Source organism: Elephantulus edwardii, unplaced genomic scaffold (genome assembly GCF_000299155.1).
Source record: "Elephantulus edwardii isolate Elephantulus edwardi_28Jun2011 unplaced genomic scaffold, EleEdw1.0 scaffold00011, whole genome shotgun sequence".
NCBI classification, from domain to species: domain Eukaryota; kingdom Metazoa; phylum Chordata; class Mammalia; order Macroscelidea; family Macroscelididae; genus Elephantulus; species Elephantulus edwardii.
This window is the reverse complement of record NW_006399761.1, coordinates 22,510,521-22,518,288: the sequence shown is the minus strand read 5'-3', so window position 1 is coordinate 22,518,288 and position 7,768 is coordinate 22,510,521. Positions and strand designations below refer to the sequence as shown.

The 7,768-nt window shown below is 43.6% G+C and overlaps 1 pseudogene; it reads right to left on the bottom strand.

Annotated features, from left to right (window-relative positions):
• Positions 1-294: 294 nt before the first annotated feature.
• LOC102861661 overlaps positions 295-7,768 on the bottom strand; it is a 21,441-nt pseudogene continuing 13,967 nt past the window's right edge.

The window sequence follows — 7,768 nt, the reverse complement described above, 5'->3', positions numbered from 1 at the left end:
AAATTTCCCTCCTTCTCCAGCAGAGCATCTAGTGGATCTGAACCACATGCCTTCGGGATTGCAGCACAGCTTCTTGCCATGAGGCCATCAGAGCTCCCTATGATTATAGGGGTTTTTGTTTTGTTTTGTTTTGCTTTCTCAGCGGTTGCAAAAAGCTTTATTGTTTCATTTGGTCCAAGGCGTGGGCGAGGGGCCTCTGGGTGGATAAGATTCTACATCAGAGTGCGAAAGATAAGTTTGCTGCTTGTTGACAGGGGGACGCAGAGGTTCCTCCCTGCAGGTCCCCGCAGGCCCCTAGTCTTGCTTGAGGGTGAGACACTCAAAGAGATACTCGCTCAGCCCAGCCTGGGGGGCTGCCCAGTCTTTTAATGTTGGTCACCCATCTTCTTCAGCAGTTTCACTTCCTAATTCAGGAACTGGTTCTCCAGAAAGTCACAGAGATAGGGGTCAGTGTGGGCGGAACCCACAGCGTGCAGATCCAGAAGGGCCTGGTTTAGGTTCTTCTCCTAGGCCAGTGCTGCTTCCATGGCGGCCAGGGTTTTACCCCACTTATCCTTGGATGGCTTCTGTGTATCTTGGAAGAGGACACGGATGCCGCACTGGTTTTGCAGCTTGAAGAGATTCTCAGAACTCTTGCGCTTAGCCAACTCACAGAAGAAGTGCCCCACGCCTTCCAGGGCCACATCATCGTGGTCAAAATAAAAACCCAGAGACAGGTCGATGTAAGAGGCCCCCATGTTCAGGTTGACCAGACGGTTGACTCACTCCTCCGCTTCGGTGGAATAATTTTGACGGATCTGAGAGCTCATAGGTTTGGGGGCTAACAAAAGACGGTATTAGCTGGTCCCAAAAATAGGAGATGGCTAAGATGGTCCCGAGGTTACCCTGGAGGTGAAGTTGCAGGGTAGTCGGAGGTTGGAAGCGGGGGAGACACCGGGTCTGCTCCATCCAAACACTGTTGAAGCAAGACAAATCCATGGGACCTCTGGGGAACTGATTATAGTTTTTGCAACCCATCATCTAGGGACCGTTAAGAAAAGGAGTCACAGAGATCCAATGTCCTTACACTGATAAGCCATCAGCAGACACCTGACTAGGGATGGCTTATACACAAACTCTTCTTGTTTAACTGGTAGTTTCTAACTGAAAGTAGTTTCTAAAAGTACTTTTAGTTGAAAATGTTATCAAATTTGTAAAGAAGACTTTTATAAAAGCTGAAAAATACAGTCTGAAAGAGAATGCTAAACATGAAATCCTTTACAAATGCCTATTTGCTTCTGAAATAGTATCCTTTTTTAGTAGGACTTCTGTGGTTTTAAAAGATATCATTTCCACCGGGGTTGTTGGTGCCTTCAAGTTGACTGTAATTCATAAAACCCTAGGCAAAACATCTCTGAAGCCTGTCCCACCTGAGCCAATCTCACCGCCTCTGATACACCTACCCCCGCTGGCACAGTCACTGGGTCAGTCCATCTTATCCAAGGTCTTCCTTTCCTGCGCTGGTCCCTCCAGCCTTTCAAGCATCATGTATTTTATTTCTTCAAGGACTGGTCCCTTTTGGCAACAACATGCACAAAGTATGTGAGATGGAGCTTCAAAATCCTTGCCTCCAAGTAGCAACTTGGTTTCACCCTCTCCAGGACAAACTGTTCTCTTGACAGTCCATGATATGTTCAGTACTATTTTGTAGCACCACAGCTTCAAGGTATCAATTCTTCTGTCGTCCTTATTCATTGCCCAGCTCTCTGAGGCATAGCAAGTAACCGCAAAGACCATGGCCTGGATCAGGAGCACCTTAGTCTCTAGACTGACATTGTTGCTCCTCAGCACTCACACATTAGATTTCCCTACTGCTATTAGTCTTTTGATTTCCTAGCTGCTAGTGCTCAGAGAATTGATTGTGGAACTGAACAAGCTGGAATTGTGAATAATCTCAATCTCTTCACTGCTGCCAATTGGACCAGTCAGTGGTGAGAATCTTTGTTTTCTTGATGTTGAGTTTCAATCTATATTTAAGGCTGTAGTCCTTGACCTTCTGCAGCAAACGTTTCACATCCTCCTCAGTTTTGGCAAACAAGGTTGTATCATTTGCATAGTGTATATTATGGAAAAATGCTGCCCCCCAAATTATATATGTAATTAAGTTATATATAGCTGTTGACTCAGTTATCAAAAAATTCACTGTCTCTTGTACTAAATTTCATTTTGTAGATAAACACAATAACTGAAGAAATTCTGCTTCTTAATATTCTTGTCAACTATGCTTCTAAATATAAGTTCACTAAAATTTAAATTGAAGGAACAGAATAAGAGAAAACTTTTACAACGATGATAAGTAAAAATTGATTATCCACCCAAAAACTTCAAAGTAATTGTCTTCCAAAATAATGAAATTTATTCACACTTTCTTTTAAAGTTAAGCAAGATTTTTTTTTAACGTGGTGATTGCAAAAGGGTATGGTGATTATGACAAAGCACCTTTCAGAATTACGAAGCTGATTGAAAACTCTGGACTGTTTTACAGAACCATGTCTTTAAGCTAAAAAGAGTATGCATTAACAGGGCCTGAATTGTGTTTCAAATCTATTTTTTAATTAAAACAGGGTAGTCAATTACTAATTCCTAGAATTTCCATTTACATGAAGCAGACATTTACTACCAATCCATTATCACTACAATAAAGAAGAATCCAGGAAAATCTCTGGTATCTTCCACTTTTAGAAATTTAAGTAAATAATTTCTAAGAAATTCTTTCATTAGATGCTCTGCATTAGTGCATTTATTTTACTATAAATACATCTACATCTTTTTCTTTTAAATTTTTATTCAGTCACTATTTGTTTATAAGGTTAGCTTCGTTATAGGGTTAAGAGTAAGAAAGCATTGAGTGTGCCTGAAGTTGGAGGAAACAAGGCTGGATGAGACTGTCTCTGTCCTTGAAGATACTTTCTTTACAGAATATCAGGTAGGCACATACACCAGCATACTGTACCAGTATAGAAACATGAAAAGATGTTCAACTGCATTAGCCATCAGACAAATGCAATCAAAACAGCATGGAAGAGGAAGACCCCAGATGAGATGGATTGATAGAGTAACTGGGACAATGGAGGTAGTTACGTCAGAGTCAGTCAGACTGGCTCAAGGCAGGGTTCACAGGTGTTGTACATAGTCACAGGCTACTCAGTGACACATAACAACAACAACGAGATACCATGTCACTCTCAATAGGATCTTCAAGATGAAAAGAAGATGAAGAATTACTGGTATTGGAAAATGGAAAATAACACCGTCGAGAAATTGGAATCTGTATTCATTGTTGGTGGGGATGCAAAATGGCATAGCTGTAGGGAGCCCTGGTGGCAAGAAGCTGTGCTGCAATCTCGAAGGCAAGCAGTTCAAATCCACCAGATGCTCTGCTGCAGAAGAATGAGAAATCTCCTCCTGTGTCAGTTAGATTCAATTCGATGGTACACAATAAAGGGGCAAAAAATGGGGGGAGAGAATTAAAGAAAAAAATAATAAATAAGGGTACAGCTGTTATGGAGCCCAGTTTGGGGGTTTCCCCAAAACCTCGATTTCCCAATGCAATGCGTCTTTTAATTTCCTGACTGTTAGTGCCAAGAGTGTTGCTTGTGGAGCCAAACAAACTATACTAGTCCCACAACTCTTGATGATTTGCAAGATTATTTGTCTGGTATTAAGGTTGCTAGAGACCAGAGGGGGCTAACTGTAATGGGGGCAGGGAGCAAGCCAGCTTTTAGGCTAACACCAGAGGGAGAAAAAACTGAGGGGGTGGGGGGTGTAAGAGAAAATGCAAATCATTGCACTACTTGATGACCTTGCCAGCAGCCTTTTGTCCATTGTCTTGTCTTTCTTTTCTGCTCCAATTTGTACACACAGTATAGTGTTCACTTGCCAAATGTTTATGATAGAAGGGATCAAGATTATAAATTACATCTAACCAGTAGTCTTCTTTATAATCAACCATCTTCTTTTTGTCCACCGTCATGATGACACACCACAGAAACAATTTGCCTCTCCTCACAAACAGCAAAACAATCCAGAGAAACTCTCTACATACATGGGCTTGTCATCAATGTCAGTAATACCAGACTTCAAGAATCTAGAACCATCCGTTAGCTGCTGCTTCTTTTTTGTTTTAATCCTTCAGCTTCTTAACAGAATGGGAACCAATTTTTGATCACAGCAAAGTTGCAAGCAATGCTTTGGTCTGGATGGTTCAAGATGATCACCTGAGTAGTGAAGCCACCTGCTTCCACTGAAAGGCCGTTTGTCATCACCAACCACAAGTTGTTCATCTTTCAAGAGATGTTGTTGACAATGAAGCCTACATTGTCACCAGGTGGCGCTTAGCTCAAGAATTCATGGTGCATTTCAACAGACTTTACTTCAGTGGTAATGTTCACTGGGGCAAGGGTGAACACCATTCTGGTTGAAGACACCAGTCTCCAGTCGGCCCACTGGGACAGTAGCAGTATCACCAACCTTGTAAACCTACTAGAGAGTCAGATTCAAGAACTTTACAGTTGGGTTCACTGATGGGACAAGGCAATCCAAAGTTTCAAGCAGTGTGTTTCCACTGGAATTGTCACTTTTTTTTTTACATGTTTAGCAAATATGTTTTCTCTGAAATGTGTGCTTTGGTGGGCTGAGGCTCAGTTGGCGTCAGTGCAGAACAAAGATAAGGTTAGGGTGTTGTTACCACTCGAATGGGTAACTTTCCATCCCTTGACCCAAGGCATGCTGACGCTTGATGTTGATACCCAACAGAAATAGGTACAAATGTTATTGTGCTAAGAGTTGTAGCTAATTTTCTTAATGTAGATCTTGGCTTCCTTGATAATTTTCTCTGATCTCTTCTGGCTGTAGAGCCAAAAGTAATGTAACTACAGTGAGCCGGGCGCAGGGCGGCGGGCCGGGCAGATGGAATTTGAGTGAGAAATATTATTAAAATAATTAGTTTTAGAGCCTCCGAGGGGAGCAGTGAGCCTCAGCCGGAAGCAGCGTGACTCGGTGGGGAGCATTGAGTTGTGGCAAGACTCACCAGCCAGGAGCCCGCTTTTTCTTTTAAGGGACCTTTGGCAGGAGATCTGCCCAGTGTACTACAGATTCTAATTTCTTTTTTTAAATTATTACTATTATGTTGTTGTTGTTGTGTACCGTCAAATCAGATCCGACTGGCACAGGAGGAGATTGCCCCTCCGTCTCCAGGGGAGCATCTGGTGGATTTGAACCACGCACCTCTGGGATTGCAGTGCAGCTTCCTGCCACTAGGCCCCCAGAGCTCCCTAGATTCTAATTTCTTAACTGCTGCTCTCATGAATGTTAAGGGTGAATCACGAAAAAGATACCTTTGACAACTTATATCTTTCTCCTTTTTTTTTTTTTTTTACCGTGCCTCCTACAGGTCTACTTTTGCGGACTTTTGTTTTCTTTATTGATTTTTGTTGCGGTGTTATCTATACCGAAGGCTGTAATGCTGTTTTGCTTTCATCAATAAGTGGACAGAGTTCTCTTTACATTCATTTAGGTTTTATCATCTGCATTTTGCCGGGTGTTACTGAGTCTTCCTTCAGTCTTTGGTTTTCAGAGGCAGTTAATTGCATGGGAAGGGACTGCCCGTCCTTCTCCTGCGGAGCAGCTGGTGGATTTGAACAGTGTGCCTTCAGGATTGCAGCGCAGCTTCTTGCCACTGGGCCACCACAATTCCCACCCATATGCTAAGTGAAAGAAGCCAGATATGGAGGTCACAGTGTTTATTGTTGTTGTTGTTGACTGCCTTCGAGTTGAGACGACTCATAGCAACCCTATGAACAAAGGATTTGATTGAAACCCCTCTACAACTAACCACATTTATCAAAGTTCATAGGGTTTCCTGAGGCATGTTATTTAGGAAGTGGATGCCACTCCTACTTCCAAGCAGTGTGTATTATCTCACTTAAATTAAATGTGCAGAGTATGAAATTCTATAGAGACAGAAAACTCGGTAATTGGTTGTCAGGGGCTAGGTGGAGGGAGGGAGGAAATACGAATGGCCCTGAGGACCGACTCACAGCTGACCCTCAGAGGCTCAGAGGCAGGAAATTACGTGGGAGGAAACTGCCCATCCTTCTCCATCGGACCATCTGGTGGATTTGAACATTTACCTTTGGGGTTGCAGTGCAGCTTTTTACCCTTAGGCCCGGTATACCAGTGAATTTTTGGCTGATGGAATTGGAGAGTGAAGACAGCTGCACAATCTTCGTGAAAGTACTAAATGCGCCAGAACTGGACACTGTCAAATAGTGAATTCTCTGGTATGCGTATGAGACCATTTCATGTAAATTGCTAATTTTCCCTGGTGACAGCCCACAGACCCATCTTCCCTCCCCTCCATACCCTCTACCCTCCGACGTCCACTCCTCTAACTGCTCTTGGTGTTGTCCAGGGAGCGCTTGGGACCCCTGGGCGCCTGAGCACTGCTCTCTCTCGCTCGCTTTCTGCTTCTCGCTGAACTCAGTGCGCATGCGTGTCCACCTCACTCGCCCATGGAAGCTGAAGTTCAGAGGTGATTTTTCTCCAGGGAGTCGGTTGATGTCAGTGGCTATCAGGAAAGCTGTGGACGACTGTGTGGTAAGAAAGTATAACGCTCAACCTTCAGAACAGTATTTAGGCCCCTGTGTGCCCCTCTGTTGCCCACCCTTACCCTAATGTTGTGCTCTGAAAACCTTGTTGACTGGCGAACACTGGACTTCTGAAAGCAGTGACATCAATGACCTGAAGCCATTGCTGGTTCTCAATAGTAACTTGGTGCAGGGACCCTGGCCTTGCTGTTGTTGGGAAGGTGAATGGAAGTGGCGTGTCTAAAGGCTCCCAGTAGAGGTGCTGAGTGAACGGTGCTTCATTGTGCTGGCCCTGCCCTTCTAGATGGGCCTCATGCTGCTGCAGGTTCTGGCCTGGGCTCCCAGGAGGGCTCTGAGCCTGGCCACTCACCTCACTAGTGGAAGTGAATGAATGGGAATGGCTTAAGTGCACCAATGAAAAGAGTTGTTACTGCAAGGTACCACCAAGTATGATCCCTAGTGACTCTGTCTGTGAACAACAGACCTGTCTATCCTGTGCCAACCTCACTCTCTCTGACACGGGTGAGCCTTTTGATGCAGTCACTGTGTCAGACCATCTGGTTGAGGGTCTTCTTCTCTTTCGCCATCTCTCTCTCTCTCCAGGGAATAGCCTATCCTCGCGACAGGACCAACATGTATGAATTGAGGCTTCCCATCCTTGCCTCCGGGCAGCCCTCTTATTTGCTTTCACCCCCTACACCTTCCACATATAAGGTACCTGAACCTGGTACAGGTGTGTCCTTACTGCTCTTGTGTTCAAACACACCTGTCTAAGAGTCCAAGGACACAGAAGCGTAGTCTCCACCAAAGACTCTTAGAACTCTGCTAATTAACACAGACCCATCCTCTGTCATCTTCCGTTCTACCCAAATTTTCATTTGTTCACTTGAATCTCAGCTCATAAAATCACTTTTTGTCCTTCATCGTATTATACTAAATATTTTCTTCTTTCCTCAGTTCTGATCCTCCTTCTCCCTAATTCCATGCAAATGTCTCTTCTTTAATGCATTCGTTCATTCTAACCTCTTGAAAGAAAAAAACAAAACAACCAACAGCAACACTAAGGGTATTTGAAAAGACAATGCACTTTTTACCAGACACCTAGTAATTCTATTCTTTTATTAAATTTTTTTAAAACTAAA